Source organism: Euwallacea fornicatus, chromosome 8 (genome assembly GCF_040115645.1).
Source record: "Euwallacea fornicatus isolate EFF26 chromosome 8, ASM4011564v1, whole genome shotgun sequence".
Lineage (NCBI taxonomy): Eukaryota > Metazoa > Arthropoda > Insecta > Coleoptera > Curculionidae > Euwallacea > Euwallacea fornicatus.
Window position 1 is genome coordinate 2,914,298 of NC_089548.1, and position 17,171 is coordinate 2,931,468.

The 17,171-nt window shown below is 35.8% G+C and overlaps 1 protein-coding gene across 3 annotated transcripts in view; it reads left to right on the forward strand.

The window, feature by feature from the left end:
- Positions 1-449: 449 nt before the first annotated feature.
- The window catches only part of LOC136340658 (dipeptidyl aminopeptidase-like protein 6), a 52,182-nt gene continuing 35,460 nt past the window's right edge, over positions 450-17,171 (forward strand). For 2 of the 3 annotated variants that reach the window (XM_066284886.1, XM_066284888.1), the window contains exon 1: positions 450-731. The gene's annotated coding sequence lies outside the window, so the exon portion shown is untranslated. Of the gene's footprint in view, positions 732-15,103; positions 15,245-17,171 lie in introns of those variants that run through there. The other variant, XM_066284887.1, reaches the window with a different exon arrangement.

Consider the following 17,171-nt stretch of genomic DNA (forward strand, 5'->3'; position numbering starts at 1 on the left):
AAATTAATTGTTGGAAAATAAACAACTTTTCCAGGTTTGCGAAAAATCGACTTTTTGAAGAAATATTTTACTTAAGACCCAACGATTATCTCAATAAGGCTTTCGGAGTATGAAAATAGTCAAAAAATTAACTTTTGGAACGAAACTCCGGAAAAAAAGATGACTTAAGAAATCCACATAGCAAAAGTTTCGTCAATATTTCAACATTCTCAAAACGCCCTTATGTTAATTATCCATCTTTAAACATTACCATTCATTTTTCATAAAAAATACGGAATCATATTCAACTCAACCTCCTTTCCCGTGCTTCCCGTATTTTAAGGCACTTAATTGGCACCATTCAATAAAATCTCACCACGATGCCGACTCCCTAAACCATCCCGAAGGATAACGAGAGTTGGGATTCCGTCGGAGGGCGCCACAGTAGCAGGATATCTGCTGGCGTCCCGGAGATCCCTGCTGATGCAGTATTCCGTCGGTTTTGGAACGCCATGCGTCGCGACGCTTCGCCTACGTACGTCATCAATGGATGATGTTGGACTCTGTCTGGCCCAAGATAGAGTTTGAAACTTCGCATTATGACATAAACTCACTCGTCGAGAGTTAAAGTTGTATTTGTTTGGCTTAAGTCTGTGTAAATGTGTCACAGTAAATTGGAGACGCTTTCAGTGAATGTATCTGTATTATAGTAAAAGCATCTTTTCTGATGTGGCTTTATTCCTTGAGATAAGGTAAGGGGAGTGAAACTGGGCTTTGATGTAGAAAAGTCGGTTTTATACTCACTAAAGCAAATGCCAGGGATTTGGTTGAAAACTCTTTTAAGTCATGATTTTTAAAAGCTGAGTTTGGAGAAGTGACATGCGTTATGAAAGAATTTCATTAATGGCTCTTGAGGAATATTTTTGCCAGATTTGGCGTTTTGAGCTTGTATGCGTAATGGGAGGCCCTTTTAATGATTTCGGGATGTTTGCGTAAGGTTGACGACCATGGTCAGTAGCATAAAAGAACCAAATACGTTTTACACAGAATTTTAATAGAGATACTAGGGCAAGTGAGAGAATGGAAAGAATCAACTTCGGAAAAAAGTTATAAAATAAATAATTCACTAATTAAGTGACACGTAAAACTATTATCAAAGATCGTATAAAATAAAAAATCTATACAAGCTCTAGTATATCACGTTCTATAAGGCAACTCCTAGTCGGTCTAGTCCAAGTTGCAAAATGAGGAGTGAAGCTATGAGGTGCTACGCTCACCAGATCTTTCGCCATTAGATTATAGTTTATGGGGAACTACGAAAGACTTAATTTATAAATCTGTACCTGCCGATATTGAGGAGCTGCGAAGTATGATTAAAACTTTAAGAACCAATATAGGAATAAGGGACCTTTTAAGATCAATGCAGAATTTAAGACGTTAGAGCCGTGCTTGGATTCTATGGCGTAATATCTTAATGCGATTTTCGCATTATATCAAATTATTTCGTCATATAAATAAAAAGAATTTATAACTAAACACAAGTTCAGTAGCCAGAAATAAACACTGAATATTATTTTCATCTCGTCTTTCAATGTGTCACCGAAATATTTTGGCAATAAAACTGCTTATTTTTGAAATTATGTTCTTACTAAAGAGTGATTATTAAAAAAAAAACATGCAAATTTAGAATCGAAGATTTATTTTCTGCAACAAATAGTTTAAGTTTGTAATTTTTGGTGTTTATGCGGATGTAGGTGCGACGAATATAAAGTACTAAAACTGCAATATGAAAATTAGCAAGCAAATTTGCTTTGCAGTCATTCTACTACAAGTAGTAATAATCAATATGTTGGTATTGATCATTACAGATGCAACGACTTAAAAAAATTTAAATCAGTAATTTTTGATTGAAATAAATAATTTGCAAGTAGAAATAAACAACAAACAGAGCATCGAAATGTTTATTGAGATTCAAATGTGTGCGTGATAGCCAACATGGATTACAAGGAAATGTTGCAATTGAATGGTTGGTCCGGCAAAATTTCTCGATTTGAGACTATTGGACGCCTTTGGACGGGAAATGGATTGATAAACCTCCGAGCAACTCCATCGTAGACATGTTAATAATTCTGTTAAGTGAGAGACGTTTTACGGGGCTGAGTGGCGCTCTTCGGTGGTGTCACTGAACAAATATTTATCACAGGAAGTTCGGTTTCAAAGCTTTGACGTGGTCAGATCAAATCGTAACGTTGATAGAACCCGGAGTGACTTGTATTCACAATTCCCTCTTTTATAAGTAAATAAAGCTCCCGTTTTCGCTGTTTCTAGCGGGTGTACGGGACACCAGGTAAGGGCAGTCGAGCCATCGGTGACGTATTCGGGCGTTTAGCCAAGTGACTGTTCTATCATAAATATTTGTTCACCGATGGCAAGACTCCGTCGTCCTTTTGTAGGAGCCTTTACATCATTAAGTAAATGACTTTGAAAATATCTTAATGAAATAATTTAATTATATATAAAAAAAATATTCCGGTCCAGCGCGATAAAATTTTATCGCATCAATTATTTCGAGAGTTTTTCATTTCTTCAGGGACAGGATACATTTATCCGATCATGGTCCAAGCAAAAATTTACTGCCCATCGAATTGAAAAAAAACTTTTCCTTCCTCCGACTCGCTAAAAGCGAAACATTGTGGAAAACGGTAATTTTTCTACCAGATTAATGGGTACAGTTAAATTGGCAGACGTAAATTTTGCTAATGAAAATTAGTTTTATAGGTCGTTTCGGGAACTTCGAGGCAGCAAAAGGAACGCAGCTACTAGAAGTTGTAACTTGCTACGCCAGTTTCTTATCCTGTGACTTTTCAATAGCAGTTCGCAGGGAATAAAAACTTGAAACGAGGGTTGGGAGTAATAAAGAAATGAAATGCCTGCAAGGTGATAAACTAAATTCCTCCTCCACATTCTCCTATTACCATCCATTCAGTCAACCGACTTATATGATTTCTCAATTGATTTTTATTTTGATAGAATCTGTATCGAGATATTTCACGAGTTTCAGTAAAAGACTACCATAATAGAATATAGAATCTGGCTGCACATACTTTTCAAAAGTTCGATTTAAACTAGAAGTTATTTCGTTTAGTTTTGGAAAGTTTTTAAGCAGTCGCAGTGTTACTGGAACGGAAGCACAACAAACAGACATTTCAAGGAGAGAAATAATTTTCAGGCGCTCTTCTCTCCTTTCCCTTGTACGGTTATTAGGACATTGAGGCACCGATCCAGCCTTTGAAACCAGTTTCAACTGGCTTATTAGGACGTTATGACAATAGTTGCCAGGGTCTCAGATCGAAATAAAAAGCACAGAGGAAACAATTACTTTTTGTTCAGTTTTCAGTATTGTGGTGGATGTATTGTTTATCCGTATTGCTTCCCACGAGAGGTTAAAACTAAATTTATAGTTTTTCCGTAAATATCTTTTATAAATTTGAGGCGGATTATTCGTCCTCTTTATTATTACTATTTTTTTGGAAATAACCCCTCATATCCCCGCAGGAGCTGTTGGAGCGGTGGAATTACACATTATTCCGAGTTAAAACCACTTTACCACGAGTTAAATAGTAAAAATACCAGCGAATTTCGAAAATGAGTATTTAAAAAGTTGCATATCATTTAACTATGTCTCAATAAATGTACGACTGTGCCAGGTGTGCAGTAGGGCCGAACAATCCACCAACAAATTTGAAAGCTAAAGTAGATATAACAGTTCTACAGATTGATTTTACTGCGTCTACACTCGAAGAGGGATGAATGTTTGTGATATTTCCTGCAAATACTTAAACGTTTGTACATAATCCGTTTCCCGGCATACGTGCATGATTTACATACTCTTGAAAACTCTTTGATAAACAGGTATGGAATTTTCCGCTTTCTGCAAATAGAAACACCTAGAACACTTGACGTAGAGTAGAAGAATCTCAACGCCGAAAACCATTATACGGTGTACGAGGCGACATTCATCTATTAAGTGTATATTAAATAGTATATTAATTGTTCTTCGTTCGATGACCCATATCGCTGTACATCATAGCTATCTCGGACCCTCTGGACAGGAGATTGTATTATATCAACACAATGGGCTTGATGCACTTTAAAATAATTCCATTTTTTTTCCATGAAAAATGGTACATCACAATAGGAAAGATTAGAAGAGATTTTTCATTCAAAACTCACCACAGATCATAGGAATAGTTTTTGCTTTTTGCATAATTTTAATTTTTTTAATGTTCACATTAGCATTGTTAAGTACGGCCCAAGTGGACCTAAAAATGTGATTCGCACTGCAAGCATTGTGCAAAAATTTCATAAAAATCGCATGGTTGAATTTGGATACTTTATAGAATTCCGATTTTTTCTATAAAACTTTGAAACCCGTATTCTGAAAATTAGGTATTTACGAGCGGTACTTTACATATCAAACTGGATTTGTTGACAATTTTTCGGCTATATAAGTTTCATAAACACAATGTAGAGTCGAAAATTAGTCCGTCATTGTCGACGTTTTACCACATCTTAAATCATCATTGTGGTGTCCTTTTGAAAACATTTGAGTAGGGTACTCGCTGAACATAGCGAAAATACTTCGTACCGTTTCTGCTGAATTGGAGACAGGAGGAAGAATACATTTAGACAGAATACGTAATTAAATTATCATACTTGTGACATAAAGAAAATATGTTTACACTACTGTTTTCAGTGGGGGGCGCCTATGATGAACGGCTTTTATTTCTCCTTTTTCTGTAGACATGGAGGTACCAGACATACTGATAAATTCAAGGGGGATTGTAGTCCAGTAATGACAGTATGCTTTCTGGCCTGGACATGTACTTGGACTTTGTGAACTGAAGCTAATAACGTAAAGCGTTATTTTTTGGTACAGTTTGAATTAAAATATAATTTCTTAAAATTGAATTCGAATTTTTATTATATCGAATAATTAAATACCAATTTTAATTGGTTCTTCACGGAAAATAACACTAACTAATGAAATTCTATTCTAAAAGTTTATATTAATAATTTTAATTGTTTAAAATAACGCACCCGAAACGGGAAAACTGAGATTTTCATTATAATGCCGGAAAAATGAATTAAATTATTGAATGGACTAACGCGCTAGATAGCTTTTCTTGTTGTCTGTCCTGAATGGCAAAAAAAGTTAAAATTTTAATATCTTGACTAAAATAACACTTCTTGGAGGCTAATTCAAAGATATTTAAGATTCTATTCCCCTGTTGAAAGGACTACTTGCAGCTCGTGTACAAGTTTACGTCATGTGACTGCCTCAGAAATGACAAAATAAAAGAAGAATATACAGATGATTATAAGAGGTGCTCATAAGATTTCACTTCCAAGAGTCTTTTGCATCTTTTTACATTCAGCATCAGATCTTAAAACGTTCCTTGTCCTTATTTTAGTCCTGCAGATTGTTGATATCGGTGGACGCAGATTTACAAATGAAGTTTTGATAGTTCCATAGTAACAATCCGATGAGGCCATTCTTGGCCGGCATATTGCGCAGCTTCGACCCAATTTAACCGACATCGTATCTTTGAGCTTCATAAACGAACGCCCTGTAAACATCGAGAAGTTAAGTCTCTATGTACCTTTTAGAAACTAATTACTTGAATTCCTACATGTAAACGTTTATATTCAAAAAGTTTTCATGCCTATACCTCCACTTTCATGATGATTTAATTTGAACCACTCACAACTCCATTCAGGAATAATATATCGTGGTGTGTCGAGCTTCGTGCTTGAGTTGTTTCCGAGTTTATTACAACTTATGCAAGAATGGCGTGTAGTAACACAATGCTTAGTATACTATGTTGCACATCTAGAATTCGGTGTCTTATCTTGACATAATACTCTGTCCCCCTTTCACTTGTCGTCTTGCCTGGCTTGGACTCGATTCCGCTTAAATTAAACAACCAAAATGAAAAATTTAGCCCCATTCAAGTAGAATAAGATTAATTAAACATGTTGGAACGTTCCTGAAACTCCACTAACTTTTACTTTATTTAATATTGAAAAGCGATCTTTGCTGCTTTACATAATCTGGCATAAAAGACAATAAATTATTAAGTAGTATTGGACGATGGTATTGTTATTCGAAAGAAGGCCGCCATGATGACTCAACCTTGCGGATGTTGCGGAAAGTAGCGTCGAGAGCCAGCTGCCAAAAAAGTTGACTTATGGCCCCCTTGGCACATGTCTGTATAAACGAAATATATACTCAAAAATAAGGCCATTATGCTCTAATAATTTTTCATCGTTTACGTGGAAACACAGAATCCAGATATTGGGAAGAGGTATATAATTTTGGTGTGGGTTCATAAATCACTATCTGACTTGAAGGCATCGATATAAGCAAGATTCGGGAAAGGGTGCGTTCTTAGTTCTTTTCTACGTTATTTACCATACTTCATTTCCAAGCATAAAATTAGGGTCACCTCGTAATTTGAATTCGATTTAATAGCTTATAGTTTATTCAATTTCTTTCACTTTCGACACAATTTATTAACTTTACGTAGTGATTTTGTCATGATTTCTCGAATAAAAAAGAATTTTGTGCTTAATGCAAAACGTATTAAAAATAATAAAATTAAAAAAACATGCATTTATTCCGAACATGAAAGTTTTTACGGACTTCGATACCGAGTTTTTCTCCACTAGCAGCGATAACAGCTTGTAGACGACAAGGCATGTTTCGAATCAGGTTTTGGATCACATTCTGCGGAAGATTGTCCCATTCTTGCTCTAGCATTTCGCAAAGCTCTCTGGAATTTCCAGGAGCCGGCACATGTCTTCGTAAGCGCCTCTTTATCTCACCCTAAATATGCTCTTTCGGACGCAAATTCGTACTTCCAGCAGGCCAGACAAATCGCGTGATTGGAACCTCGTACAGAAAAGCGGGGACCATGCGAGCAGTGTGGGGCCGTGCATTATCATATATAAAGGTTGCGTTCGCTGTAAAAATAACAATGAACGGTACAACATGATCTTCTAGAACGTTCATCGGGTACCGGTAGGCATTCAAAGTTCCATCTTTGATAAAGACTAACTTCGTATGAGGTTGAAACAAAATTCCTCTCCATTGTAATGCTGTTAACGCATTTCAGGCATTTTAGTTGTAGGTAGCTTTTTGTGGAACGCTAATCGAAACGTGAATTTTGTTTAAGATCATTTTAAATGCCGAAGGGTCAACCTAAGATGGAAAATTGACCCCTGAATTTGTTTCTACAAGTTTTAAGAAATTTTTCAAGTGACCCTAATTTTATGCTCGCGACTGTATTTACTTGACTGGGAAAGGTATATTAGGGCACCAATTATTCAGAATATATTGCTTCTGATGCCAAGAAATATTGCGGAAGCAGACTAACATAAGGAAATTGGAATTTCTAATACAATTTAAGACCACCATTATGTCAAGAAGTAGTTTATGAACATTAGATATATTCCGTAATTGCCGTACTAATATCGGGAAATGAATACTGAATATTATGATAGAGGTATTGTTATAAAATAACATAACAAATTTGGGACTCTTCTAATGTCTGGATTTTCATAATGGTTAAATTTTAACATTATCGGACTTTGTAGGTTCAACTGGGGTGTTCTGTTTCGATCTTGCGAACGAAGTCTAAGGCCCAGACGGAGACTTCGTTGCAAGTATGGAACCGACGCAGGTCTTCAGTTTGCGAACCTCAACTGTTGATACTGAACATAATTCATTAATAATGTTTAAACCAGAATATTAGAAGTGCTACGTGAAGATTTTTTGTTGCTAGAGAGTTACCTCTACAGTTTAGAAAACTGTGGCATACGAACTGACGGTTATCCTCATTATGATTCACGTGATCATAAGGTGATGTTTCAATATGAGGCGATAACGTGCCATCCAAGCTTGACACTCATCTGATAAGATTAACACTTACAGCTCTTGGTACTAAAAAGTAAAAAAAAACCACAACGTTCAGTTTAACTGAACAGGCGTGTAAAATGGCGCATTGAATTAATATGATTGACGGCTAAGCAATGAGATAACCGCAGTATATAAATCTTTATTCAAGTCAATATTCCTGTTCATGGCCGGTGTAAACAATTTAGTGAGTCAGTCCTAGAACTAGACGCTTTCAGCACTAATGTGGGTCAAATTAGTGGAAACAACAGAGCTGTCGGGGTGTAACTCAGTTAAAACCGAGTGTGAAACCCAATTTTGTCTCGAATCGTTTAACACTTTCCAGGAACAATAATTGTATAATTAATTCCGTTTCATCCAGGCAGTAACTACTAATCCACTTAGGTGTATTCACATCTGATTTTTGTTGAGAGTTTATCAAGGACGGATGTGAGCGAATCTGTAGATGATGTCATAAATGAAAATACGGATAGGTGGATACCAAAAACATTTATTACTGCTGTGACAGCTTAGTTCCATATTTCTCGGAAAATATCTCATATATAATCCGACTAATTACTATCCGATATCGGAAAGCCATTGGAACATTTGGCTCTTATTCAACATTTCTCCCGAATTTTGCATCGACGTTCCAGAATTCCCTTTAATCTGCGTAGTGTTTAAGCATTTTCAATTATGTTTTACTTAACTAGTTAACTTGACGAAATTGATCGTTTTGCCGATAAACTTTCAATCAAAGATCACATTGTTGCATGTTAGTCACAAATCATTAAACCAACTGTCAATAAAGCCATCACGCATCAGCTAGAAAATCTGATCCGAAGGGATTAACGTCGGATTAAGCTTTGGAATTTCCCTTCAATCTGGTAATGCACTGGGATTTTCCTTTTCCAAGTGGATATATGGGTGAAGCACGAACTGGAATGGAAAATTAGTTGCCACTCCCTAATAAATAAAAGGTTGCTAAATTGAACGAGATATTGGTTGCACGTTTTGAGGTTTCACAGAGTTTAATTTACTGTATTGCTAAACTCTATTGGGCTCCTGGTTATTGATTTGAACATTGTTTGTTAATTGCTAAGAGACTGGAACTGATCGAAGCAACTTGTCAGCATTGAGATCGGGGAGGTAAAAGAAACTCATGGTGAAATTGGCATGGCAGAATCATTAAGAAAATGACAATTACTAGCCCAAAATCTGAGAGAGACAAAAAAAATTTTTGGATATTAAAAAAATTTCTGAGGAGTCCTATTGTTGGTCATAAATGGAAATTTAGTGCAAATGTCGATTTCGAGGCATAAGTGACAACTCGGTACCATATAAATACTGGGAAAATTTCAAGGAATATAAATTGGAAATACTTTGGACAACGCAAAAAAATGATCGATCGGGGTTTTTCGTAGAGGTGAAAAAGGAGCGTCCAGGAAATTCTCGAACGCACCCGCTCAATATTTAACTTAATTATCTTGCAATCTGTAGCAGATATAAAAACCAAACAAAAATAATCTTAGAAGTTCAACATGCTCTATTTGAACAACAAAGTTTTCCGTACCGAGCTTATTACACGAATCCAAATGAACTTTTTATATTATGATTTGTATCTTTTCTAAAATCCTTAGGATTGAAGTCTGAATCGCCTTGTATGTAGAAGCTCCACAACAGTAAATGAGCGTCATATCTTCAAAAATTATGTAGAATTTTCCCCAATGCAGACGCTCACTTAGTAAACTCTAGTTGACCGTGTGCTTTTTATTCAGAATTTTAAGATAATAAAAGGTTGTAATTCTTGTGTGTAGTGTTGGGAACTGAAGCAATGAACGCAACTGTAACTATAAATTTTAGTACTATTTCCTTAATGTGCCCTATTTAGATCCTAAACTACGAGTTAAGAGCGGGTTAATCGTTCGAAACTCGCCCTTCATATTTAGAATTTAATAAGCCTTTTTGCGCTCTAAACACGTGGTTTTTGGGAAACGTGCATTATTTATTATTCGAACAATGGTTTTAAGGGAGGAAGAAACTCCACGATTAGTGAAGATGAACTTCTAAAAGCTGCCATTTCTAGATGATTCACGTTGTCGTAAATTTTTTATTGTTTGACCGTGAAGTGCCCGCCAATATGAGTAAATTCCAATATGTGACCTGCCCGATATTATGAATCGTCCTTTGCAGCTATAGTAGCTAGCACTTTGAATAAAATTGATTCATAACCGATTATATAGAAAAAATTTAGGTAGGTACGGGTGAAAAATAGAAACATTTTGTCGTTTGCTCGCTTCTCAAAACAGGAAAGTAAAACGTATCAAAATGTCAACTAATATGTTTACCAAGCGAAGTTTCCAAATCCTTTATTGGAAATTCATCTAGCTGATTTCCATAAAGTTTTATGTTAAAAGCGACGATAACCATCAATTCTTTACGTTTTCTGTAGCAAGGCATTTTGCATGCATAACTGGATTTGGATTTTCGGGATCAAGGTAAAGTCGAGAGTTTGTGATCAGTTAGTTACTCAATCCGAACTGAAGAAAAACAGCTATTTGGTCGTAACTTTCATTTAAATCCACGGGATCCAGTTCCGAGTCGAATAACAATTAGAAAGTTGAAACATGATATTTGGATGGAGATTAACGCAATCTAAATTCAAATGTTGGCGAGAGTGATGCTAAACTTTGACTTCAATGGTGCCAGCAGCCTAGATTGGGTTATTTGGGTGTTGTAATTAAAAAAATCTCTGTTACACAAAATACCCTTTTCTGAAAATTTCGCACCTGTAATTTTCGAATTGTGCTTCCTCTGTCGTCCTTCAAGTTGTTCATTTATGATTTTATTGACCTTTTTTTTGACACGAGAAAAATCGTCAAAAAGATACCCGGTTCATCGTCTCACATGGTATTGGTGTATACATTAAGCACCTCGGGGTTACCCGCAACTATTCACTTTCGACGATTTGGGATTACCAAAGTGGTATTACGGACCTGAATTAGATGCCAACATTAAAATATTGGTTGAAAATAGCTCAATGTCGGTATAGAACTTCCAAATAATAAGGAAAAAAGTAAGGGTGTTGGTATTACTTAAAAATAGCTTGATAACCAATTTTTGGGTCGTTTTGTATGCTGCCAATTACACGAAAAAATCCGCCATTATATTCAAGATACGGAAATTAGACCCTAAGAGAGTAGGTATGTTATTGGATATACGCCGTACTTAAGGGCTGCATGATCATTGTTTAGCGAGTAACTTGGAATAATTTTGAATGGCTTTACACTGATTAACGCAACTGCTTATACTAAACGGTATCCTGACCACTTTTCTAATAGATCTACAACGTAATTTGGAAAAGAACGAAGAAGTAATTAGGTTATTAAATCTGAAATTCTGTGAAATAACCGAACTTCCTATAAATTTCATTCCACTGAATAATTAAAGGGTGCAATTACAAGAACTTCAGCAACTCTTTTCAAGTTTTTAGAAAAAGATGAAATTCTATTACCCCAGTTCGTGGCTCGCACAATTTGGGCGAACGACATATATCTCCCGGTTAATTTTTTACTGTTAAGTTTAACAAATTCCTTGTAGAACATTTATGTAAACACTGTTAAGTTAGACGTTAATATAGGGGTGGTCCTAGAAACATGTAACGAAACATTCAAGTTCAGACACCTGTATTCTTAATCTGAATAATAATGCCATCACGTTTTGCTTCCTGAGCTCTGGAAAAGATTGAAATTTAAGGTGAAATTTCAACAATATCATTGACGGATCGCAATGCTAGGAATTCATACTCTTGAATTCAAGGAAAACTTGCTTGAACACTTAAAAAAAAAATTAAAGAAAACTAACCAACAATACAATCGGAAATTCAGACTATATGTGCATGCAGCACTTCCTAAGACTAAGGCCGAGACTTCTATGGTCTCGCTTTCAGTCTTCTATTTACAATTAAGTCTCGGATCGAGACCGAGTCTCTTGTCTGCTCTCACAAAAGCAATTACGCTCTCAGTCTGATTAGACCTCGATCATGAAAATTTCAGTAAATGCGTACAATATGTGAAGCTCATCGGAGGGCCATTAGTTTCTTCGATAATTTGGAAGCTTTCTGTAGATTTGTCACTGTTCATACGTAACGATAACACTTACATTTCACATCACTTACTCTAATTATTTCATCCGGATTTGTTCCTTTGAAAGTTCTGAAGGAAACTTTCGCAATGCGGAGACGAACGCGTATTTCTAGAAATTGCCTTTATGATATTCATTAAAACGGATTAGATAAGAAGCAATCGTCCATGCCCAATATTATAATTAACTTCTTACGTTCCTCATTCTCCTTGAAATCAAATTTAAATATATTGATGATCAAAAATACTTATTAGTAATTTTCAAAGCCTCTGAAGGTCCCCGTTACAGCATGACAGGCAAATCCATTTCCTTCATTTCAAGGCATTTCCTCCTTTACTGGGAAATATTTTCATTCTTTGAGGTTCTTAAGATCGGAAATTTTCCACTTAAATCCGTCTCGCTGGTGTGCTTCACGAGTCGTGAAGGGAATGAAATGGAATTCCGTTTAATACAATGGAGTTTTCAATACCTCAGCGATATTTATCGCATTAAAATAGCATGGAAAGTGATGGAGAGTCGATTGGTCAATTTCATACAGAAATAGAAATATTCAAAACGTTTGATTTCTTAATTAGTTTAAATTATTTGACTCTCATTATTCACTTTGATGGCGTTCTTCTGTAGTAATTTGTTATGAATTCTGGTTAACATAAATGTTAAACCATATTCCAACAGCATTTCGCTACAAGAGTTGTTAGTAGTTCGTTATATTTTTGGATTACCAAAATCATCGAATTAGATGTTCAGTAGTTTATGATTTCCGAAAAAAAAACAGGAATAACGGATGTTTCGAATACAAAACAAAAACTTTTGCAGTTTCGAGGATAATTTTTTGGAAAGAACATTCTTAACACGACTTCGAGCAAACAACTCCGCTAGGAATTTTGATGCAACCAATCTTCATTATTTATCTCTTTCTCTATCATCTATGATATCTCAATGTCGTTCATAATATCGAAAAGGACTTTTGAATACTTATCAGACAAAACATAAAGTTCATGGGAATAAAACTGATAATTAACTATATCTCAGGTTATTCGTCGGATCGGCGATAATTGAATCACAGATTTCCCGTTTCCTTGACGATTCTTTCTGCTTCAAAGCTTCCTCGGAACTACAAAAACGTGGGATTTACACAACATATCAACCATAGTCAAAAAATGTTCTAACATTTGCAGACATTTAATATTAAAAAAAATAAAAATTTATTTAATAAGTGGCGGCTTGAAAAGGTTCAAAAGTTCCGGATAAATTCGTTAAAAATTTAAGGAAATATTTTTCATAACAATATTGAAACACCTCAAATATTGTTTTTAGTTGCGTACGGACGTCCCTAGTGTAGGTGGAAAAATTCTACCTATTCCAAAAAACGCAACATTTATCCCCCCACAGCGTGTCCCTAATTTCATATCCTTTTTCCAAAACGTCTTTGAAATATTCCAAAAAAAAAAAAAATTAAACACTCTGTATCTTAAAAACGAAGCGGTTTCGAACCTCATTTTATTCAATCTAAATATATGTTTTTATGCTCTCTACATCCCTTGAAAGTTAGTCGGTATGCCTATGAAACACCCTGTATAACCAAGTAGGTGCCTACCATACCTGCGAATAAAACATCGTCCTTACGAAATAGAAAACAATGTCTAGAAGATTCCAGTTTCTTTCCTTTAATCATAAACTCATCTTTCTGAATACAACAAAACGTCATTAACCGTATCTATTACTGCAAATGTCTTTTAATTTTTCTGGGTTTAACCCTTTACCATTTAAGGTGGCAAATCATCGTCTTGCTTAAAGGTCGCAGAGACACTCAAACTTTAAAGTCCGCATTTTAAAGGGAAATATTGAACTAAAATTAGCATCCAACCCTTGCATATACAAGCGCAGGCGATATTCGCTTGTTGAAACTATTTTTGGAAAACTCGGATAGAGACTAATGGGAATCCAGAGTTATAAATGACTCTAATTTTTAATGGACAGAAGAAAAACGTTTGCCGTTTTCGTAGCCAGATTTGTGAAACAAATTTCATATAGTTGATTATAATTAATGCAGTGTAAGTTTTGTGCAGTTAAAAGACTATGCATTTAGAAAACCAGGCGATTCTAAGTTAAACAAATGTAATTAATATGGGAAAAAATCACGTTATAACATTCAATGGAAAAGCAACAATATGGCCCAATCTCGTGTTTACATTTTCCGATAGAGTGAAGTCTTTAAGTGGAGGATAAATAACTGGAAGAGATTACATCTTTTTCTCCCGAAATGCAGTACAAGTATCGATCTGAAGGAGACTGCGTAGCGGGCTTTCGAAATCACAGGCAGGTGCGTCCCGCTTCGGACGAAAATTTGAAGTTTTTTTCTCAGGTCTCTCAATGGACATAACATTCTTAAATTTCGCATAAAAACTTTGATAATACCGATTGGCGATTTTCTGAGAAAATTGTAGATCAGGGCGGCAGTCGCAAACGCACGAAACTCTTCAATTGTTCCGCCTACAACATTCGTTTCTCTCATTAGAAATCCTTCACTCATTAGGAAAAAAAAATTCCGACACTCGTGCATTTTCAAATTTCGATTTTAAATGCCGCATTAACTCCTCGTGCGCTATTAATAATCGTACGTAATGATAGAGTGCATAATAAAATGCTAAAGGTCAACGCGAATCGTTAAGGAGAGTCATTAAATGCATTATATGCCTCCTCTTTTTAACTGATATTATATGTTTTATTCGATTTGCAGATCTAACGCTATCATGAAATTGTAGGTCAAACTTGGGAATGCCAAGTTGAGATTAACGTTTTCGCCACAAACAGAAGCATGGTAATATTTCAAAGTGCATCATTTAAGTGTATGTCGAGTACTTTGTACATAATTTATCTACGACTGCGACCACAAATCGTTTTAGTGCTCTTGGCACGATTTTAGGCTCGGTATTTATAACATTGCGAATAACCCTGGCTTCAATTCATACATCACTTGCCTAAATGTATTTACATAAATATGAAAGTTCATATCCTCCACAAATATTTTGGGTTCGATGCTTGAACTTTTAACAAGTGCGGAGAGCGATATCACACGCTTACTTCAGGGCGGCAAAGACCTCTTCGCACGTGTTACGTACGCGTTTTGAGTGTCAGCGCATGTGTGTGAACTTTAGAGTTTCCGTAAGTTAAATTAAATATTATCGTGCAATAAAAGTTTTACATTCGCATGTGCGGTAAAAAGTGCACGCCAAGGTCAAATATCCGCAAAAAGTTTTGACATTGACACGTGTCACATTGATTACGTATGGCAAATAGCCGCTTTCAACTCACACATGTATGCAGCACTGCCTCTTTAGCGCACCCTTGTGGGAAAAATGGATAGGCCAATTTTGTCTATGCCAGGGTTTTGTCTATTGTGACAAGAACAATAATAATTCTCTCGACAGTGATATAAGAGGATGCATATTCTTTAACGTCAGCGCAGCGTCACCTCCCCAGATGTATCTCTAGGCAAAAGCACTTCAATCGGGGTCACTCTAAGTCAGAGGTGTGCACCACGAACGAGGTTTTTTGACACTTTTCACAGCGCTATCATTCAAAAAATTTGATCGGAAAGTTCACCCTGTAGCTCGTGCGTTAATAGTCACTTCATTCGCAGGTTATGTAAATAACCGTTACTATTACCACGTGCTCGTAAGAAAATATAATGCAACTAGTAGAAGTAGGAAATCCTTACGCTGACGTGCCTTCTATCAATCTGTAAGTCACGATTGAAGAGATTGGTAATTTTTCAAATAACAGGTGGTGCGCCGTGATTGTATCCGCTGTAGAACGTTTTCGAGCTCTTCAAAGATTTTCACACCCAAATGAGTAATTGTACTGCCCACTTATTGTTAGGATTGATGTAACTCCGGGTTACATCTGAATATATGCGGTTGATAAATGATCTTTCTATTGTGGTACTTTATGGTTTAAGCAGCAAAATCGTATGGTTTTTAAGGCAGGGATGTCTCAGATCTTATACTCCAATAACTTACACATTTTATTTGACGAAACTCAAATACTCCAATAAAATTTTCCAATGAAATAAAATCTAGAAACTTGAGCCATAATATTCCGCCGAAACTAAACTTGGGAAAAATTGAAAGCTGTAAACGTATATTTGAGGTGGCGTTCGTTTCATTTGTTGAGATAAGGCTCAGATAAGCCCTTACCCGCGTTGTATATCCTATTTTACGCTTTTAGTTTCTCTATTGGGGATTTTGGTGGATTTCGTTTCAAATAATAAGGTATGTGCCTGAAAATGTGTTATTTATCACAGCGAAGTTTGTGCGACAGAAGGTCACATGTGTGCATATGGCAGTGACACAGTATTCTGGAACTAGGTCTAGGTTTTGCTCGTAGTACAATAAATATGTTGAGGGTATTCCAATTGGATGTACCCTTTTACTACACACATACAGGACTTCCCAGGGTATGTGACCAAGGCTTCAGGACTGGTCAAAAAAGCACATTTGAAGATGAATTTCTCACCTACTCATAATATTCTGAGGGATTCGGTGATAAAGTTTTCAAAAAACAATTGTCTTCCCATTTCCGAAGAGTCACAGCGTCTCACATTAAATTAGGTACGCTAAAAGCTTTTGTGAAGTATCACAAGAATACACAACATCAAGCGTTTCCAGTGGCGGAGATTTGAGTATCTAAGCACTAATAATAAAAACGAATTATGCATCGGAAAAAAGAAGAATGATCTTTATTACGAAATGCAGCATTCAGCATAGACCAAAAGCGTCGATGGATATTTCTCGCCGATTCGCCGTAAGCTTAATTTTTGTAATTTAGCGTCCATGAGCCGGCTACATTTGAATTGTCGACATCAGTCAGAGGTCACAGATAAAATAAAAATCAGAGAAATTTTAATTTGAGACGCTAAAACTTTGAATATTAAAAAAATATATTATATTATCGTCGACGACGGGGTATAACTATTAGGAGTTGGAATTAATTCGTAGCGTTTTTTTTTAAGAAAAAAATTTATTGATTTTAAATGAAAATAAAAAAATACATTAATTAAAGTATTGCCCATCGCTTTCTACTACTTTTG